Below are 19,109 nucleotides of genomic sequence, written 5' to 3'. Positions count from 1 at the left end.
CTGGCTTTGCATCTGTCCTGAGCAAGAGTCTTGTTGATGTCGCGGCTTCAGAATTATTTTAACTCACAGAACACACTGTATCCTGATGCTATAAAGGCAGAATGGCCACTTGGGTGAGAACTACTTGACAACAGTCATAGTCATATTCCCCACCCCCTCTGCTCTAGTGGTCCCGCGCTTACATTGTTGGTAGCATGGGCTAATGGAAGTTGCAGAATAGGGAGGAGCTCAGAGACCTGCTTGGGGTCTGCCATCATAACTCTGGGAAATGATTGTGTGGTGGTGTCTATGAAAACAGGCAAGCATACTAGTGTCACACAGATAGGTCCTTACCACAACCTGTTTTGTGATTGCCATCTCTGTTGGCTGATCCGAGCAATTGATTGACTGGCTTCTTTGCTGAGGGTCCTACAAAGCTAAAATCAAGGCGCCAACCATATTTCTTTTCTGGAAGGGTGGCTTTCAGGGTTGGGAAAAAGCAGATGTAGGATGGATTCCCGTCTTCTGTCTGCTAGCCAGGGACCACTTTCAGTTCTTAGAAACCCCCGTCCCATTTTCTTCTATCTTTTGTTTTGTTTTTGTTTTGAGATAGGTTCTCAGGTATCATAGGCTGGCCTCAAACCTTGAATTTCTGATCCTCCGTTGTGGTTGGGATTGAAGCCACGGTTTTGTTTATCTTAGGCAAGCACTCTACCGATGGAGGTACATTCCCAGCTCTTTTTCCCCCTTTTTACTTTTGGGGCCGGGTCTCCTATAACCCAGACTGGCCTTGAATTTACTATGTGGCTGAGGATGACCTTGAACTCCTGATTCTCCTAACTCCACTTCCTACGTGCTGCCAAGTACATCCACCACTCTTGCTTCCTGTGTGTCAACCACCAGCAGCAGCCTCCCTCTCTTCAGGAGGTGCAATCCAAACACAGGGTTGCGGTGTCATTTACAGGTTCTGCCCGCAAATAAAGCAAGGGTCATGACATCCTAGAACACTACTAAGGTGATCCAGCTGTGATTCCAGCACCGAAGTATTTACCTTGTTTTAGTTTTCCTGACAAGTTGCCACAGATTTGATGGTTTCAAACCACAGCAGTGTTATTCTCTCAAAGTTCCAGGGGCGGGAAGTCTGAAATCAAGTGTGGGTGGGTGGGACTCTACTGCAACAGCTCTTGGAAGAATCCTTCCTGTCCTTTCTAGCTTCTGTGGGGTGGGGTGGGGTGCTGTGGGTAGGTGGCGACAGCGGGGTGGGGGTGGCGGCTTTTGGTAGTTCCTGGCTTGTGGCTGCATTACCCCAGCCTCTATTTCAGACCTCATACAGCCTCCCCAAATTCAGCATGTGTTTGTCTGCCCCCATCTCCTCTCCGTTCTCCACAATGACAAGTCATTGGATTTAGGGCCCATCCAGATACCACGATGGTTTCCTCTTAAGATCCTCACCTGACTTCATCAGCAGAGGCCCCATTTCCTACTGGGATCACATTCTAAGGTTTCAGAGAAAGGTGATCTGGGGGGTACCATTCAGCTTAGAATGCAAGGAGACAGCCTTTGTAAAACCTGGCTCATGGAGCTATGAAAAAGAGGAGGGAGGAGGATATTTCTGTTGAGCCCCGAGGCAGAATGCTGGCCTGGATGCTCTGGCTCAGAGCCCAACCCCAGGCCCCTGCCTCCTGGGTCTGAAGGCCTCAGGTCTGAAGGAAGGCCTGGCCTTCTGGATCAGATGCTCTGCTGAACCAGTGTTCCAAAGGACCCCGAGTGCGGAGTGTTCCTGTAGGAAGTCTAGGGCTGATGCTGAGGGACCACTTGAGTGCTCTAGCTCTGAGCTGTACCTTCATTCTGTCCACTTTATTCTGTCTCCAGATAATTAACATTTATTGGGTGGCTTCTGTGTAGCAGGTACTATATTTAATATTCCCCATCACTTTTCTCAGCTACCCTGAGGAAGGGCCTGTTAACAACCTTGGCTTTTCTCTACCAGGTACCTAAGTCCCTTTGGTTTGTGTCTTCACTTAGATCCTTGAAGCTGATAATGTAGAGTCAGGACTCAGGCAGAGGGGTCTGTGTGCCTCAGAGCACTCTTACATCTTCTTTTCATTGAGCATTATTTTATATGTGTATGCATGATGGGGGGCATGTTTGCCATGGCACATATGTGGAGATAAGAGATCATATACCCATTTATATGGGCTCCAGGGACTGAACCCAGGTTGCCAGGCTTGTGTCACAGTGCTTTTCCCCACTGAGCCATCTCTCTGGCCCAGAGCCTCCTAACTCTTAACCTTTGTATATTGTTCTTTCTCGGATTACCTTCATGTTAACGGTCCTTGCTGTTGTACCCTTAGATTGCTTGTCTTTGGTGCATTGTGACTTGTCTGTGTGTTTGGGGCAATACTGGGGATTCAATCTAGGGCCTCAATAAGCAAGCAAGATCCTATCTCATGTCTCAAAATAAAACTTTTAAAAAAAAGCCTGTGGTGGTGCACACCTTTAGTCTCATAGGCAGGTGGGTTTTAATCCCTAGGCAGGTAGAGCTCTGTGAGTTTGAGGCCAACATGGTTTACGTAGTGAGTTCCAGGACAGCCAGGGATGCATAGAGTCCCTGTCTCAAAAAAAGAAAAGGTAAAAAAAAGTTGGGGGGCTGACAAGATCGCTCAGTGGGTAAATGCTCTTGACTTCAAGCCTGGTGACTTGAGTTTGGTCCCCAGGACCCTGGTTCCCAAGCCCTGAACTCCACATGCGCATTAGGAAGGAGGTAAGCTGTGCTTTAGCAATATTGGGGTAACCAGGTATTTATTAAGAAAAAAAATTAGATTCTCTTAGGCCAAACTAAATTCTGGGTGAATTAGAGATTGAAGTTTTTAAATGCAAGAAATTCAAATATACTTGTCTATAATTACATGGTAGAAAGGTTTTGTTGTTGTTGTTTGTTTCTTTTCTTGAATCAGTCTCTCTGTGGCCCTGGTTGGAACTTGCTGTGTAGCCTAGGGTAGCCCTGACTTGGTGCTGATCTTCCCGCTTTCTGCTCCCCAGAGCTGAGGTTTCAGATATGTACCACCGTGCCTAGTTTGGGGAAAGTTTTGTAATCATGCTAGTAAGAGCAGAAACTTTAGGAGAAGTTGTATTTTGACCTCTGATAATTGTGTCACCAGGAGCTGGAAAGATGGCTTAGTGATTAAAAAGCACTGGCTGCTCTTGCAGAGGACCTGGGTTTGATTCCCAGTACTCCATGATAGCAACTCCATTTCCAGGGGATACAGTACCCTCCTTGGGCTGCTGCCTGCACATGGTGAACATGAACTCATACAAGCACACATACAAATACATGAAAATAAATACATAAAAAGATAGAAGAGTAAGTCACCAATTCCAGTTGAGCAAAATTTAAAAGGAAATAATTAGGAAAACATTTGAACATGTGACCAAAGGTTAATACACAATGAAATCTTTTTTTTTTTTTTTCCTGGAATAAGGGGCACAGATTCTTTAAACATCAAGGCTGTGTGTGTGTGTGTGTGTGTGTGTGTGTGTGTGTGTGTGTGTGTGTGTGTGTGTGTGCGCGTGCGTGTGCGCATGCGAGAGCACATGCTTGCTCGTGCATTCGAGGCTGTCAGAGGGTACCAGGTGCGTTCAGCTGGAGTTGCAGATAGTTGTGAGCCACTCAACATGGGCTCTGGAAACTGAACCAGTCCTCTGGGAAAGCAGTAAAAAAAGCTAACGTGAGCTATTCTCCAGCCTCAGCAATGAACTCTTAAATAAAGCACCAAGAAAGAGATGCTTGTATTTTAGCAGAAACAAGGAGAGGGGAGTAGTAGGCAATTGGGAAAACAAAAACATAACTGTTTGCAAACCTGAGAATGCCTGGTCACACTGAGAGTCATAAAATAAAATGCAAGGCCAGTAATGGGTGGAGACATTTGCCTCCAGATGTGGTAACCCAAGCTGGATCTCTGGAACACACGGGATGGAAGGAGGGGATGAACTTCCATGTACACCATGGCACATAGGTCCACACACAGATATACATAAAAATAAATAAACGTGCAAAAAATGAAAAGGCTGCAAACACAGTTCAGTGGTAGCATGCTTGCCTAGCATTTGTGAAGCCACATGCCTATCGTCCCAGGAGGTGGAGGCAGGAGGCTACAACCTGGTCTCTATGAGACTTTTGAATAAGTGGTACTTAACCCCTTATCCAATATTTGTTCTGGGCCTAACAGCACGGGCATGTAATTCCAGTCACTTTCCAAGCAGAGGCAGGGTTACCTGATGTTTGAGATAGTGTCTTAAAAAATAAAAAGAGGGTCAGGAACATAATGTGGTGGTTAGTGCTTGCCTGGCATGCACGTTACCAAACTAAAATAAATAATTGTTAAATATGGCCTCTGCTAACTTGCTCCCGGATCTCTCCCTTCCATCCATTTGGTGAGACCCCTTTTTAATCTCTTATAGTTTGTGCACATGTCTTGCTGGGGATGGGGGTGGGGCATGGGGGCTGCCATCTCCTGTTAGGGAGGGTGTCTGGCCTAACCAGCTATGGTGTTTTCTTTTTTTTTTTTTTCTTTTTTTTTTTTGTTTTTCTGGAAGCCCAAAACTGTTCTGCCAGTCAGGAGAGCCCTGTACTATGGATGCTTTCTCTGGCCTTTCCTGGAAGTCAGAGGGTTCCCTTGCCAGCCCTGAGAAACACTTGTTTTCTTAGAGAACAAAGTACAAAGGTTGGGGGGCTAGTTGCAGCCTTGGTGGCCTTCAGGGAGACTGGCTCTGTTCCCTGAGAATTGGTCCCATGCTCTGCCATCCCTGATCTATGGAACATCTTTAGCCTTTGGGTATTGTACTGCTATTTCCCCAGTGATGGGGCACTTTGCATGGGGCAGGCTGGGCAAGTTCTCAGGATAGCCAGGGCCCTGGGTGGTTTCCAGGGCAGCAAGCCATGACTATTCCCATCCCGTTTCCCAGAAAGGTGCAAAAAGTACAGTCACCCCACTCCCCCAGGCCCCGGGCAACTGACCAAAATGCCCCACGGGACAGCCTGTCCAGCCCTAGGAACAAAGTCCCCGTGTGTTTCTGTTTCTGCACCTCCCTCTCCTGACACCCTCTGACATCCAGCAGACCCATGACGGAGACCTTGACCACGGGTGAGTTGCCTTCTGTGTGTGCAGCTATGACCTTGAATATTGTCCACTCTCTCTTCCGGGCAGCCACCCCCGCCCCCTCCCCCAGCAATGCTGTGTAGCTGGCACATTGACGGGGTTTTGTACGTAATGGGAGGAAAAACTCAGAGTTTCCATGAGCAGCTGAGGAATTCTAGGAACAGCCTGTGGAGCTCTCCCTATATTTCCCCTACCATGGGGGGAAAGTAAAATGTTATTTTTTGGTGATATTATCAGATGGCTGCCACTCTGGGCACTTTGTTCTCAGAGATGTGGAGAAGGGAGGGAGCTACCTATTGTTACCCCATCTCCTGTATTGTTTTGTTTTGAGACAGGGTCTCACTACGTAACTCTGGCTGTCCTGGAACTCACTATGTAGACCAGGCTGGCCTCGAACTCAGAGATCCACCCGCCTCTGCCTTCCAAGTGCTGGGATTAAAGGTGTGGGCCACTGTGCCTGGCTTAGCACAATAGCTTTTAAAGCCCAGGAAAAGAGTAGAATTTCATTCTAGTTTTGCTGAGAGAACATGAACTGGGTTAAAGCCAAGAACATTATGTGATCAGTCTGATGAAGTACCACTTTGATTAAGTTTTTAATGTTTGTATGTATTTGTTACACTGTCAAAAAGAGAGGACTCTGACAGAAGCTGGCCAGGTGCCGAGTAGAAGGCCAGGTCACAGATTTTTCGAGAACCAACATGTTAACATTTCTTCTCCAATTTCTCCTGCTCCTTTAGCGTTACTATGAAAACTTAGCTGGGGACTTGGCACCAGAAGTTGCCAGTGCAGTGCTCCAGACTCAGGCTCTCCAGGCTTCCTAGAAGGGTTCCCTTACAGATGGCTCTGTCAGTGGACAACCATTGTTAAAAGCTCTCTGTGTGCGCTTGCTCACGTCTACTTTCCTGACAGGTTCCTGAAGGTTTTCTGCCTACCTCTGGCTCAGGGGCCTCTGGGCTGTCCACGGGCTTTTTGATGAATGTTGCTTCTATACTTACCTTCTTCAGTGTGTTGTAAGTATGTATACCATGTATACCAGTATATGTGCTTGTGTGTACCTGTGTGTGTGGAGGCCAGAGGACAACCTGGGATGTTATTATCTAGGTGTTACCCACTCTTTTTTTTTTTTTTTTTTTTTTTTTTTTTTTTTTTTTTGCTTTTTCAAGACAGGGTTTCTCTGTGTAGCAGCTCTGGGTGCCCTGGAACTCCTTTTGTAGACCAGGCTGGCCTTGAACTTGTGGAGATCCACCTGCCTCTGCCTCTGCCTCCAGAGTGCTGGGATTAAAGGCATGTGCCACCACCACCTGGCTGATTTTATTTATTTTTAGTTATATGTGTATGTACATGGGAGTGTAGGTACCTATGGAGGCCAGAAGGAGTGCTAGACACCCTGGAGTGATGAGCAATTTTCAATCGCTCAGTGTGGATCTTGGGAGCAGAATTCTGGTTCTCTGCAAAGCAGCATACACTCTTAACCACAGAGCCATTTCCAGCCTTCGACCTTTTTTTTTTTTTTTTTTTTTTGAAGGGGTCTCTCAAGTTGTGTACCCTAGCCAGACATTGAGCCTCAGGGATCCACCTGCCCCCACCTCTATAGCACATGTCCCTACACCTGGGCTCCTTTTACACTTGTTCTAGGCATTGAATTCAGGTTCTTATGCTTGCAAGGCAAGCATTTACTGACTAGGCTGTGTCTCCAGCACCTATAACTGTTTTAGTGTCTGTTTCTTTCGTCTCTGTGTTTGAAAATTACCCATACTGGAGCTAGGGTTAGTGTTAGCTGGAAAGAGTAAGCTCTTAAGTCTGGCTAGAATGCTGATCCTTTTTTAATAGGCAAGCAGTTTGTGGGAGGTCGGGGAGGGAGTGGAAATACATGCAGAGATAGCTGCCCTGTTAGGGAACTCAGTTCTGTACCAATTGCCTGGAGATGGCAGTGTGTCAGCAGGTTTGCTTATGTGGTCCCAATTGATTGCATGTGCTGATCTGCCCTCTGTGTGAGATGAACCAGAACCTCGCTCTGGAACCCATCTGTGCTTGTACTTGACAGCTTCTCTGCAGAGCTCTGGTCAGGACTGGGGGGTGGGGGTGGGGGGTGGGGGTGGGGGCGCACACCAGGGCCTTCATGGTCTCCTCTGCCCTGTTTCACCACAGGGAACTTCTAGAAGATGCTACTGTGCTGATTCTCTTGTCCCCCATGATCTTACCAGTGAGTCCATGGTGAAGTCAAAACTTTCTGCAGTGCTAGAGTATAGAAGCATCTCCCTTCATACACTTTATATGCAAGTACTCAGTGAAGGTCCTGCCAACCTCCTGGATTGTTAAGAAATAGCCAAGCCGGGCATTGGTGGCGCACGCCTTTAATCCCAGCACTAGGGAGGCAGAGGTAGGCAGATCTCTGTGAGTTTGAGGCCAACCTGGTCTCCAGAGCGAGTGCCAGGATAAGCTCCAAAGCTACATAGAGAAACCCTGTCTTGAAAAACCAAAAAGAGAAAAAAGAAAAAAGAAATAGCCAAGGCAGTTAACATGAAGTATAAGCCTGTTGTTCTAAGTGCCATGACATTGAGACAAAGAAGAAGGTGAGACTGGGTCTGGCTGAGATGAGGCCGTGCTGGGGAGGACTGGAATAGAGTAGAGACAGAATTTCTACAAGACCCCCTCATTCCTCCTCATCTTGTGGATAGGTAGGGCGAGCATACACTTTTTTCTGCTTGGAGACCAGAGACCAGGAAAGAATAATAGCAGATGAAGGTAGGTAGAAGGTAGGCTGGATCCTAAAGGGAGAGAACCCTGACTACCAGACAGACAAGTGCAGGGAAGTGAAGAAGGAGGGTCCAAGCGGCTGGAGTGAGCGGCAGTAGGTGGATTGGTTTCTGTTTGGTGCCTGGGATTTTAGGAAGCAAGATGCTCTGGTTTGTGGTCATGCAGTGAGGAAGCAGAGGATGTGGGAAGGCCTTACAGCTTAGTAATCAGTGACTCGCTGGCAGGCCATGACCTTGGCCAGAGAGTGTGCTATGTAAGAGACTGGGTAGGTGGGAGAAAATTTAGGGTCAGTGGATGTCATTTCTGTCTCTCTCTGCTGCCTTCTTCCCCAGTTTGGAAGTAAGTATTTTTCTTTACTTTCTTCAGTAGCCCTCTTTCTCATGAACACAGGGTGTCCAGGTGCTTGAGCAAGCAGTGACCGGTCAGGAAGGTTGGATGCTGGGTGGGAAGGGCCATGTGTCCTTCTTATTGCCCCTTTGGTTTTCATGGAAGTGGAGTGGCAAGCCTGGGGCTTTAGAGTCCAGGAACATTGCCAGAGCCCCAAGGAAAACCCACACTGCTGGGCCAACCGAGTTTCCAGTTTGCCTGTATGTGCTGAGAATTCACCCTTCCAGCAGGTTCTCAGGTGAAGATCATACACTTAAAAACACATTCCCTCAGCTAATGATGGGATGCCAGGCTGTCCCAGCTATGGAGACTGGCCAGCCAGAGCCTTTGAGGAAGATCTGGGCTTGATCTGGCTTGCAAGAATGGAGGGGCTTGGGGGCAGGGGTGCTCGGGCAGGTAGTCTTGGCCATTCACCAAGCAGTGCAGCCAAAGGCCCTTGGGGGTATGTTTTACTGCAGACCCTGAGTGCATGTTTCTTAAATTGCCTACCTGTTGCAGCAGGATGGTTGAGCTAACTTGTCTTAGCCTGAATTTGGGGGTGGTCTCTTTTCTAACTCTATTTGCAGAATTCTGAGTTCTGAAGCCAACACAAAGAACTTTTGTCCGTTAGACCAAAGTGGTTCTGTTTTCACCTGGACGTCTGTGAGAGAGCCCATTGTTTAATCTCCTGCTCCTCTTCTGTCTGCCTCCTGCCTACTCTCCATGATGCACCCAGGCAGATATAGTAAAAACACTTGAATGCCAGCCCTAATAGCTCATGCCCATGCTCCCAGCTCTTTGGTGGTTGAGGCAGGAGGGTTGACAGGAATTCTAGGCTAGCCTAGACTACGTAGTGAGATCCCAGCCAGAGACTGCAAATAAACAAATCAAAGGAAGGAAGGAAGGAAGGAAGGAAGGAAGGAAGGAAGGAAGGAAGGAAGGAAGGAAGGAAGGAGCTATAGGTATAGCTCAATGGCAGAACACTTGCCTAGCATGCTTGAGACTGAGTTTGATTCCCACCACAACTAAACCGGATGTTTCCTTGACTCCTTCAAGGCCCATGTTAATAGCCTGTAATTCTCTCCCCGCGTGACCTATTGCGTATCTAGCCATGGGGACTTCAAGTTCTAGATGCACCATCTTCACTGAGTCCCTAAGAATGGCTACAGCTTCATAAACTGTTCTAACCCCTCCCCAACATGCTCTACATGCTCTGGGGTGCTGAACTTTCCTTCAGGGGAGCCCTCCTGGCCTCTGGCACCAGGGTGATTTTCTGTTATGTTTTCCATCAATTGTCTGTGGTGGGGGGTATACAATAACTTGTTCCTTAGATGCTGTGTTAACCTAACTGGTAGTTTATTCCTACTGTCCTGTTCTGTCCATAATGTACTTACTTTGGAAAATAAATGATGGCTCAGCCTACTAAGGGTAGAGAATAATAAAAAAAAAAAAAATCACACATTCTGTGGTTGGAGAGATGCCTCAGTGGTTAACAGCACTAGCTGTCCTTTCAGAGGTCCTGGGTTCCATTCATAGCACCCACATGGTGGCTCACAGCCAATCTGTAACTCCAGTCCCAGAGGATTGGATGTCCTCATCTGGCCTCAGCAAGCACCGCATGCACACAGTACACAGACAAACATTCGGGCAAACACATAAAATAAAAAAAACCAAACAAACAAATACACGGCTGGGTGGTGGTGGCACACGCCTTTAATCCCAGCACTCGGGAGATAGAGGCAGGCGGATCTTTTTGAATTTGAGTCCAGCCTGGTCTACAAAGTGAGTTCCAGGACAGCCAGAGCTGTTACACGGGGAAAATCTGTCTCGAAAACAAAACCAAACCAATTCATGCCCTGGGAGTGTAGGTCACTGGTAAAGTGCTAACATGCATGGAGCTCTAGGTTAGGGCCTTAGCATTGCATAAGAAAACAAAACCAGACTCTACTCAGATATCCTGTGCTACTCAAATTCCCGGTGTGACTCAGGCTCTGCCAGTTAGATGTGCTCATCACATATGTAATCGTTTTGTAAGAAGAGGCTGGGTCTTCTCTTCCTTAGGATAGACTAGAAGACATCTGTTTCGCTGGAATGGTTCCCTGACAGGGATATCTCAATGCCATAGCTACCAGATGCCTGAGTAGCAGCCCCTTGCAACATAATTCAGCAACACGATCTCAGGAGTAGGCCCTGGGAGCTCAGCTTAGAGCCCGGTTGTTCATCTGTTCTGATGAGTGTCAGGGCCGTTTAATAGCCTGTGTGGAATCTCTCTTGGCTGGGTTTGATCAGGTAACCTTTGAGCTGCCCATTATCCTTGGCTTTGTCATCCTGCTAAGTTTTGTGTCCAGGACTTACCTTCCCTGTTGTGTGAGGGAAGGTACCTGCTGTCATTTGCATCTCAGGGACTCACATTCTTGGTCAATGGCAGGAAGTAACCATTTCTTGAATGAATGAACTCTTGGGATAAGGTAGGTTTTTGTTTTCTTTGCTATTTATTTATTTATCTATTTATTTATTTATTGAGATAATCTCACATGCCGGACTTGCTGTATAACTGAAGTCAGGCTTGAACTCCTTATTTTTCTTCTTTTGAGAACTGGTGTATGCTGGGCTGGAACTGTTTTAGGTTTGGTAAATATAAACTAGTTCTTAGTTTATTTAATGTATGTGAAGTACCCAATGTGATGGTGCCTACCCACAATCCTAGCACTTAGTAGGATGAGGCAAGAGGATTGCCATGAGTTCAAGTCTAGCCTGGCTGCATGCTAAGTACCAGAACTGCTAGGGTTTCATAACATAGCAAAATCCATTATGAAAAATGAAAGACAAAACAAATGTGTTTGTACATTTGTGTGTATGTGTTTATGATAAGAGAATGGTTTAAAGGAACGAACAACAGATGGTCCTGACAGCTGACTTCATGTGATCTGTGGGGACATCTAGGGACACAGAATGTCTGTAGAAGGGGGTGTTGGGTTGTAGGGACCTTGTAGACATTGGTAAGCCGGAGTTTAAATTTCTCATCTTTGATCAGAAATTCTCTGTGTCTAGCCTTTGTGTGCCCAGCACCGTGCCAGGCTCATCAGGCTCATGTTGACAAAGGGATACTAGACGACCCTCTTTGCCTTTAAGGAACAAAAATCTAGTTAACCAGGCTTGTTGGAAGACCAAGAAATACAGTATCTAAAATAGTTGGAGAGCTAAGAGTGGGACATGACCCCCTGGAAGAGGCAGTAATTGAGATATTTGTGAGAAGAAACCTTTCTGATTTAGTTACTAAGCTTTGCTTCTTATTTGACCCTGAATAACAAGCCGGAAGCCTTTGCTTAAGCAGGTAATAGATTCAGTCAGCACCGCTGTTACTTAGGCCACATGTGGGACACTGTGGTCTGGCAAACAGTAGTGAACAACAGGCCACACTTTTGCAATCAGATGTCTGGGAATTGGTGATGGAATTAGGAGCAACTTTCCCCCAGGCTTTGGCGGGAAGCGGTGGCTGGCTCCCCTGGGCTCCTTCCCTGTCTCCCCCTGCCTGAAGAAATTTTGGAAATTCTGGCTTTGTTAGACCCAGGTTTCTGGCTGCCCCTGAGCCCTGACGTGTGCTTTTCCCTCCCCTGTCCTGGCTCCACCACTGGGCTTGGCTGTCATTAAGCTCATTCCAGGCTCAGCTCAGGGCTAAATACGCCCTCCTGTTCTAGCCCATGCCGGCTGCTCCAGGCCCTGATCTCCGATCTCCAGCCGTATAACCCCTCTCTACTGTGCTCACACACACAAGGGGAGATCAGCAGATATTTTCGTGGTGAGCCCCAGGCTACTGGTTCTGATTTTGTTCCCTGCTTCTGGGTTACCATTGACCTTTATTTCCTGCTTCTGGGTTATCATTGACTTTTTTTTTCTTTCTTTCTTTCATCCTTCCCCTTTTAGCAGCCTGATGTTTCTTGGGGTGAATGAATGGGCCCCTGCCCCTCTTGTACTGTGTGGAAGTCTCCCACCCTGGGTGGTCTTTGGCATGGGGTAGCTTGGGGTTCAGGTCCTGGAACAGGAACTAAGGAAGGAACCACTGTGAAGTGGTTGGGTTGGAGGGAATGGAATAGTACAGCCATTGAATACCTGGACTGGGTGGTAAGGCTATATTCAAGCTTTACTGTTCATCACCTCTTTCCTAGGACAGCTTGTCCTGGGCGTGTATGGCCTCTGGACCATGCTCATTCAGTGAATGGATAGGGACCGAGACAGGATGGTTTACTTCTTTTTTACTTCTGTTTCACAGGATCTCCCTTCGTTGCCTAGGCTGCCCTTGAATTCGAAGCAATCCCCCTGCTTGTTTGCTGACGGCTGGGATTACAGGTGTGTATCACCTCAGTTACCACCACCCCTTCCCCTTTCCTTTTTTGTGGTACTGGGGAAGGGAGATCAATCCTAGGACATTTTTAGTCTTTTTTGGGGGTGGAGTGGGTGTCTGTTTTGGGGGAAGTGGAGGTGAGACAGGACCTCTTGTAGCCCAAGTTTAGCCTCCATATAGGATGTGATTAGAGCTGGCCCTAAATTCCTGACCTTCCTGCCTCTGCCTCCCAAATGCTTGGAATTGCAGGCATGTACACTTCACCCGTGTCTTATAACAAGGTCCCACTGAGTTGCTTAGGCCGTCTTTGAACTTACTCCTGAACTTAAGACCCTCCTGCCTCGGGTCACTTGAGTGTCTGGGATCAAAGAGCTGCGCCACCATAGTTTTCCTTGAAGCTCTCTGAACTCCAGAGACAGTATTTACCTTACTGTAGGGCTGCAAGGCTCTGCTTGGGCTGAGGCTGTAGACTGTCGGTGGCTAGAGCATTTGCCTGGCGTTATGTGAGGCCCTTGGCTCCATAAAGGGAAATGGAAAAAAGAATAATTGCTAGCTTTCTAATTTTGTATACTGAGACTTTCCCAGGTGGCTGTGTCATTGTTAGTTTGGTCATAAATATGGAGGACATTAAAGTGAAGTGTTTGTAGAAGAACACTGTAATCAGAGGTGTCAGCAAGTGTTTCTGTAGGGCTCTGTTTTATGCTGTACTTGGGAAGTTTGGACTGGATGTAGCTTGCTTTACTATGCTCAGAGCCCTAGGTTGATCCCCGGCACTGCTTAAGTCCACGTGACTCTGAGAATCCCAGCATTCAGGCAGAAAGAAATATCAGGAGTTCAAGATCAGCTTCAGCGATATATCAAATTGAGGGCTACTTAGGCTACATGAGACCCTGTTTCAAAGGAAAGGAGGAAACCAGCCTCTGCCCCCTGGTGATGCTCCTGCCTTTTCTCACATTGCTGCATTCGCACTTCCCTGCCTGGGGTAGATCAATAGGCTGAAGCAGAACAAAGCAAAACCAAATCAACTCCAGGCCTCAGAGAATCCATCCTCTTGCTGGGCCATGGTGGTGCTGGCTTCTAGCCCCAGCACTTGGGAGGCACAGGTAGGCTGATCTCTGCAAGTTCAAGGACAGCCAGGGCTATGTAGAGGAACCCTGTCTCCAACAAACAAACAAAAAAGAATATGCATGATCAATATTCCAAATATTCTTCCAGGCATAGTCATACACAAGTGGATATTGAGAAATAGATATAAACACTCGCATGGAAAACTTCGTATCTCTTTGACTGCAACAGAAGAAAAAGAAACTGCAGTAAACTAAAGGGAATTATTACATTTTAAAGAAATATGTTACTTGCAAGAGAGAATTTTCTCTCAGCAGAGTTAATTGCTTATGAGTCATCTGTAATTACTTGTTTTCATTTTAGACAGTGCCTATTGACTCTTGCTCTGTTTCAAAGGAGGACATTTGCCTTCTTACACTGTCCCCATACCCTTTCCCCCACACCCTGATGATGCTATTACATTATTGGATTTTTTATTTTTAAGGATTTCTTCTACCCCTGGTTTCTGTCTTTGTAAGCATCCCCTTTTTAAAAAATCTAATTTTATTATTTTTGTATGTATGTGAATGTGTGCCACAGCTCATTTGTGGAAGTCAGAAGGCAGATTTTTCTTTCTATCTGTTTTGTGGCAGGGACTCCTGGGTCTGTATATTGGGTGCTCCAGGCTAGCTGGCCCATGAGATGCTGGGTGGTTCTCTTATCTCAGCCTCTCTTGATATATGAGTGCTGGAATTACAGGTGGGCCCCACTAAAATCAAACTTCTTTCAAAAACATTTTTTTTTGAGATTTATTCTTATTTTATGAGTGTTTTGCCTGTATGTATGTGTACTACGTGGTGCCTGTGTCAGCTCAAGGATGGCACAGAGCCCAAGAACTGGAGTTACAGATGATTGTGAGCCACTATGTGGGTATTGGGAATAGAACCCACAGGTCTTCTGTAGGAGTAACAAGTGCCCTTAACTTAAGCTATCTCTCTAGCCCCAACAATCAACTTTTTTACATAAGTTCTGGGAGTTGAACTCAGGTCATCATACCAGACTTATAGGCCAGCACTTTTGCAGGCTTGCTTACTCCCTGAACTTTTTATTTCTTCTTTGCACCTCCCCCCAGCACGCACGCGCGCGCGCGCACACACACACACACACACACACACACACACACACACACACACACACACACACACTGTCTCTTTCTCTCTCTATGTGTGTATGAGAGGTGGGGGGCAAGGGAAGAAATTCCATGCTTGGGAATCTCTGCCTGTTAGCTTAATGAGATCCTGGCAAGGGATAATACTTTTTTAAAATTTTTTAAAGTTCTAGGAGTTGAACCTAGGATCTCACACTTGCTAAGGCAAGCAGTTTACTGCCAAATTCTATTTCCACCCCCCCCTTTTTTTTAAATTTCAAAATAGGTTGACTAAATCAGTCTTAAACATACTTTGTAAGCCTTGGACCAACTTTGTGACCCATGGGCTTGCCTTGAATTCATAATCCTCCTGCCTCAGTCTCCTAAGTAGTTGTGATTACAAGCCTGGGCTTCAAGTCTCAACAAGGAATAATGTTTTGGTTTGGTTTGTTTTTTTTGCTCCAGAAAGGGTCATGTAGCCCAGACTGGCCTCAAACACACTATGTAGTCAAGGATAGCCTTGAACTCCTGATTTTCCTGCTTCTGCTTCCTTAGTGCTGGGATTAGAGGTGTGCACCTCTGAGCTTTTCTGTCATAGTTCGGACATTCCTGTTTATCTTCTGATGCTGAATATTGCTGTAGGGAAGATGAAAGTAGTCTGAATTAACTCCCTCATAAAAAAAAATATTCAACTCTAGCATGGTAGTATCCGTCTGTACACCTACTCTTGGGAGGCAAGGCAGAAGGACCATGAATTCCGAATCTGCCTGGGCTACCCCCACCCCCCCACACACACACACAGACACTCTGACCCACCTTATTTAAAAGTTTATGTGTATGTGTGTTTGCCTGTGTGAACTTATGTGTGCATTATGTGTGTGGAGGCCAGAAGAGGGTGTTGGATTCTCTGGAACTGGAGTTACAGATGATTGTGAGCTGTCCTGTGGATGCTGGGAACCTAACTCCTGTCCTCTGCAAGAGCATCAGTGCTTCTAACCCCTGAAACACTGTTCCAGCCCCAAAGCCTTTTTGTTTTTAAAGCCTATGAATCCTGGAAACATCTTGTCTTGTCTCTTAGTTCTCTATCTGAATGAGGCAGTGTCTGTCTCTGTTTTGAACGTTTTTGGAGTGCAGTGGGTTATTTCAATCTTCAGGTGGCATTTTCCCTCTTTTTAGGGAAATTTTGTGTTGCACGTCTTTGTCTGCTACAGCTTAATTTCATGGCTGTTTTTCGGCCATTTAGAGTAGCTTTCTCAAGCTTCCTTTGTTGGTATTTCTGGTCCGAGTAACTGGCAGATTTGGTTTTCTGACGACCATAGTCTGTTAGTGGCTCAGGGGTACCGTTTGATTCCTCTTTTCCTGCCCTCCCTTTGGTTGTGTGTCTTTATCTTTATGTTCATTCTGCATGAGTGTGTCATGTATATTTGTGCACATGTCTGGGTGTGTGCATGCATGGGTAGGGGTGTCTATGGAGCCCAGAGGTCAGGGTTGGGCATCTTCCTTAATTGTTCTTTGCATTATTTTTTGAGGAAGGGTTTTCCTTTGAATCTGGAGCTTACCTAGCTGGCCAGCAAGCCCTGGGATCCTCTGACCCAGTGCTGAAATTACAAGCACACATAGCTGGCTTTTACATGAGTGCTGGAGACTGGGTTATCTGCCCAGGCCCTGTTTTATGATTTGTTCTTTTTCCTTCCTTCCTTCCTTCCTTCCTTCCTTCCTTCCTTCCTTCCTTCCTTCCTTCCTTTTTTTAAGGTAGAATTTTAACTATTGAGACCAGGCTGGGCCAAACTCATGGCTCTCCTGCCTCAGTCTCCTTCGCAAGTAATGTTTGTTGTCTGGTGGGCTCACTGTTCTGGCAACAGTCAGAAGTGTCTTCCTTGAATCCTGTGCTAATCTGCTTGGCTCCGCCTGTGTCTGCCTGATGTTCTGTTGTCCCTCAAGTAGAAAAATGGCTCCCTTCCCACCAGGTGTGGCTATTTGTTCCCCACTTCCCACAGGCATACAGAGGGTGTTCAGATCTGTTCTACGAGTCAGTCTGGAGAATGGATGTGAGGCAGGGGAGGTGGGGCTTTCCTCTGCTTTGGGATTTTTGTGATTGTTCCCTGTAGTGCAGACATGGTTTAGTCTACAGTTTTGGTAGAGTACTCCCATTTCTATTGGAAGGAGAAGGAGTCTTCCTGGAACTGGGAAATATCTCCAGGTCAGTGTGTATAATGGAGCCCTTCTACCAGAGAGAGGCAGCTATCCTTGTCCCAGTTTCTCCCTCTATCCCTCCAGGAGCTTTTCCCATAATCCTCAATTGGAGAGGACTGAGAATTGGCAGCAGTTTGTCTCTTGCCGGGTTTGGAGACCTCAGTGAGAAATGGCCTAGTTTTGTTCATCATTTGGGTTGTCACAATCGGGGCTGCAGTAGAAGATCTGTGTGCTTTCCAGTCATGGTTAAGGCAACTGGAAGGTGTATCATTTGGTAAACACTTGGGATTGTAGTGATATCGGCTGTTAGGAGGTCACTCTGGCAGCCATCTTAGAACCAACCAGTTCTGGCTAGCCCACCTGAAATGGAACTTCTGGCCCTTCAGGCATCCTGCCCTCAAAGATAAACAAGATTAGATGAGGTTGAAATTCAGCTTGGCCACCTAGGAAGTACTCCATGTGACAAGGGAGGGGAAGGGTCATAAGTACACATACCTCGGTGGCCTCAGAAACACTCATGCCTTGGCCAAGTTTGCATTGGAGCCTGTGTGAGTGTGTCTGTGTTTTATGTCTGTGCTCCAGGAAGTCTGGGTACAGAGTAGTGGATCTCCTGGCTGGTGAGACCAGGGAAGGGAGACTTGGCCACTCCAAGTTCCTTCAAGTTTCTACTGTCTCCTCCTCAGTGGTCAGCTTCTTGACTGAACATCGTGGCAAGTTACCACCTAGTTACCTCAAAGAAAAAGTAAGTGTTTCCTTCTTTCCTTCTCTTGGTTAAGTCTAGGAAAACAGAACCCAGAGTAGACATAACTGCCATTTGTAGGTACTTCTGGACCCAACGAGGGGGTGACAGTCAGCAAGATTCCAATTTCGGAGCCTGAGGATGGCAGAGGGACATCACAGTGCTCCAGGGTTCTAGGATGAGTGTCATATCGACTTCCTTTCATATATTTTGTTCCCCTGAGGCTGAGGTCTAGTGCTTGGAGACAGACCTGAGGCTTTAGGATGACCTACTTCGACCCTGAGCCCAGTGGTCAGAGGGGAAAAACTCCAGCGGCTCTTTAGTGGGCAGGGCCTGGGCTGAGTGACCACACACTTGCCTCTGGCCCACTCTTCGTAGCACCTCTGGCTCAGCTCCCTGGGAGGACTGCAGTGGCTCCCATACCGCCAGACGTGGGGCTAAGGCCACAGAGCGAGGGCCTCTGGTAAGAGCTGTGTGTGTTTTTTCCCCTGGACTTTGTCATTTACATGCTTTTTGCGTTGTGTTTGTTTGTGTGTTCTCTCTCTCTCTCTCTCTCTCTCTCTCTCTCTCTCTCTCTCTCTCTCTCTCCTCTCTCTTGTGTGTACGCGCGTGTGTGTGCGTGCACACGCTCGCCCACATGCACACACTCGAGTGCCGTTTGAGCTTGTGAATGAGAGTGTATACACATGCTCTCGTACACTTGCAACCCTATGTAGCCCTGGCTGGCCTGGAACTCAATTTGTGTAGATCCAGGAGCAATCCTCCTGCCTCTGCCTTCCAAGTGCCCAGATTACAAATGTGAGCCTGGCTAATTTCAAAGTGTGTTATGCCCCCCCCCACCCCCGAGATTTCTGTATGTAATAGCCACCCTCAGGCTGTCCTGGAACTCACTCTGTAGACCAGGCTGTCCTCAAACTCACAGAGATCCGCCTGCCTCTGAGTGCTGGTATTAAAGGCGTGCAATTATATGCCGCCACCACCCCACAGTCTCAAAGAGTCTTCTATAAACATTTTTTCCCTGAGAATGACTTAGAGTTAAGTGGGTGGGGGCACGACACACACCCAAACCTCTGCTGGAGCAGAGAGCGCCTTTTATGCTTACTAAAAGGCCGGGGTTGCTTGAGTTTGTAGTGCTCTCAGCTGTTCCTAGAACTCTAGACAAGGATTCCTAACTGCTCCAGTTGTGTTTAGGCTCACTTTTAGTGAGATGAGCTCAAGAGCCTGGCCAGGTGTCAGAACACTGCTCACTGGATCTTTCCACCTGTAGGGACTGGCCTCCACTTCAGAGCCCTGACACTGTCTTGTCTGCAAAGCCCAAAGCAGTGTTTTCTAGAGAAGGGAGCAGCCATGCGGCAGGGGGTAGGGGTTTCCTGGAGAAACACA

The 19,109-nt window shown here is 47.0% G+C and overlaps 1 protein-coding gene across 5 annotated transcripts in view; it reads left to right on the top strand.

Annotated features, from left to right (window-relative positions):
- Nucleotides 1-19,109, top strand: part of Slc39a14 (solute carrier family 39 member 14) — a 46,436-nt gene that overhangs the window by 7,739 nt on the left and 19,588 nt on the right. The window contains exons 1-3 of one of the 5 annotated variants that reach the window (XM_027390205.2): nt 6,083-6,148; nt 12,532-12,608; nt 17,671-17,729. The exons of 1 other annotated variant lie outside the window; for it this stretch is intronic. The gene's annotated coding sequence lies outside the window, so the exon portion shown is untranslated. Of the gene's footprint in view, nt 1-6,082; nt 6,149-12,531; nt 12,609-17,670; nt 17,730-19,109 lie in introns of those variants that run through there. 3 more of the 5 variants (XM_027390203.2, XM_027390204.2, XM_035452330.1) reach the window with 3 other exon arrangements.

The sequence above is a fragment of the Cricetulus griseus genome (genome assembly GCF_003668045.3).
Source record: "Cricetulus griseus strain 17A/GY chromosome 1 unlocalized genomic scaffold, alternate assembly CriGri-PICRH-1.0 chr1_1, whole genome shotgun sequence".
In the NCBI taxonomy this organism is placed as follows: domain Eukaryota; kingdom Metazoa; phylum Chordata; class Mammalia; order Rodentia; family Cricetidae; genus Cricetulus; species Cricetulus griseus.
This window is presented reverse-complemented; position numbering and strand designations above follow the sequence as displayed.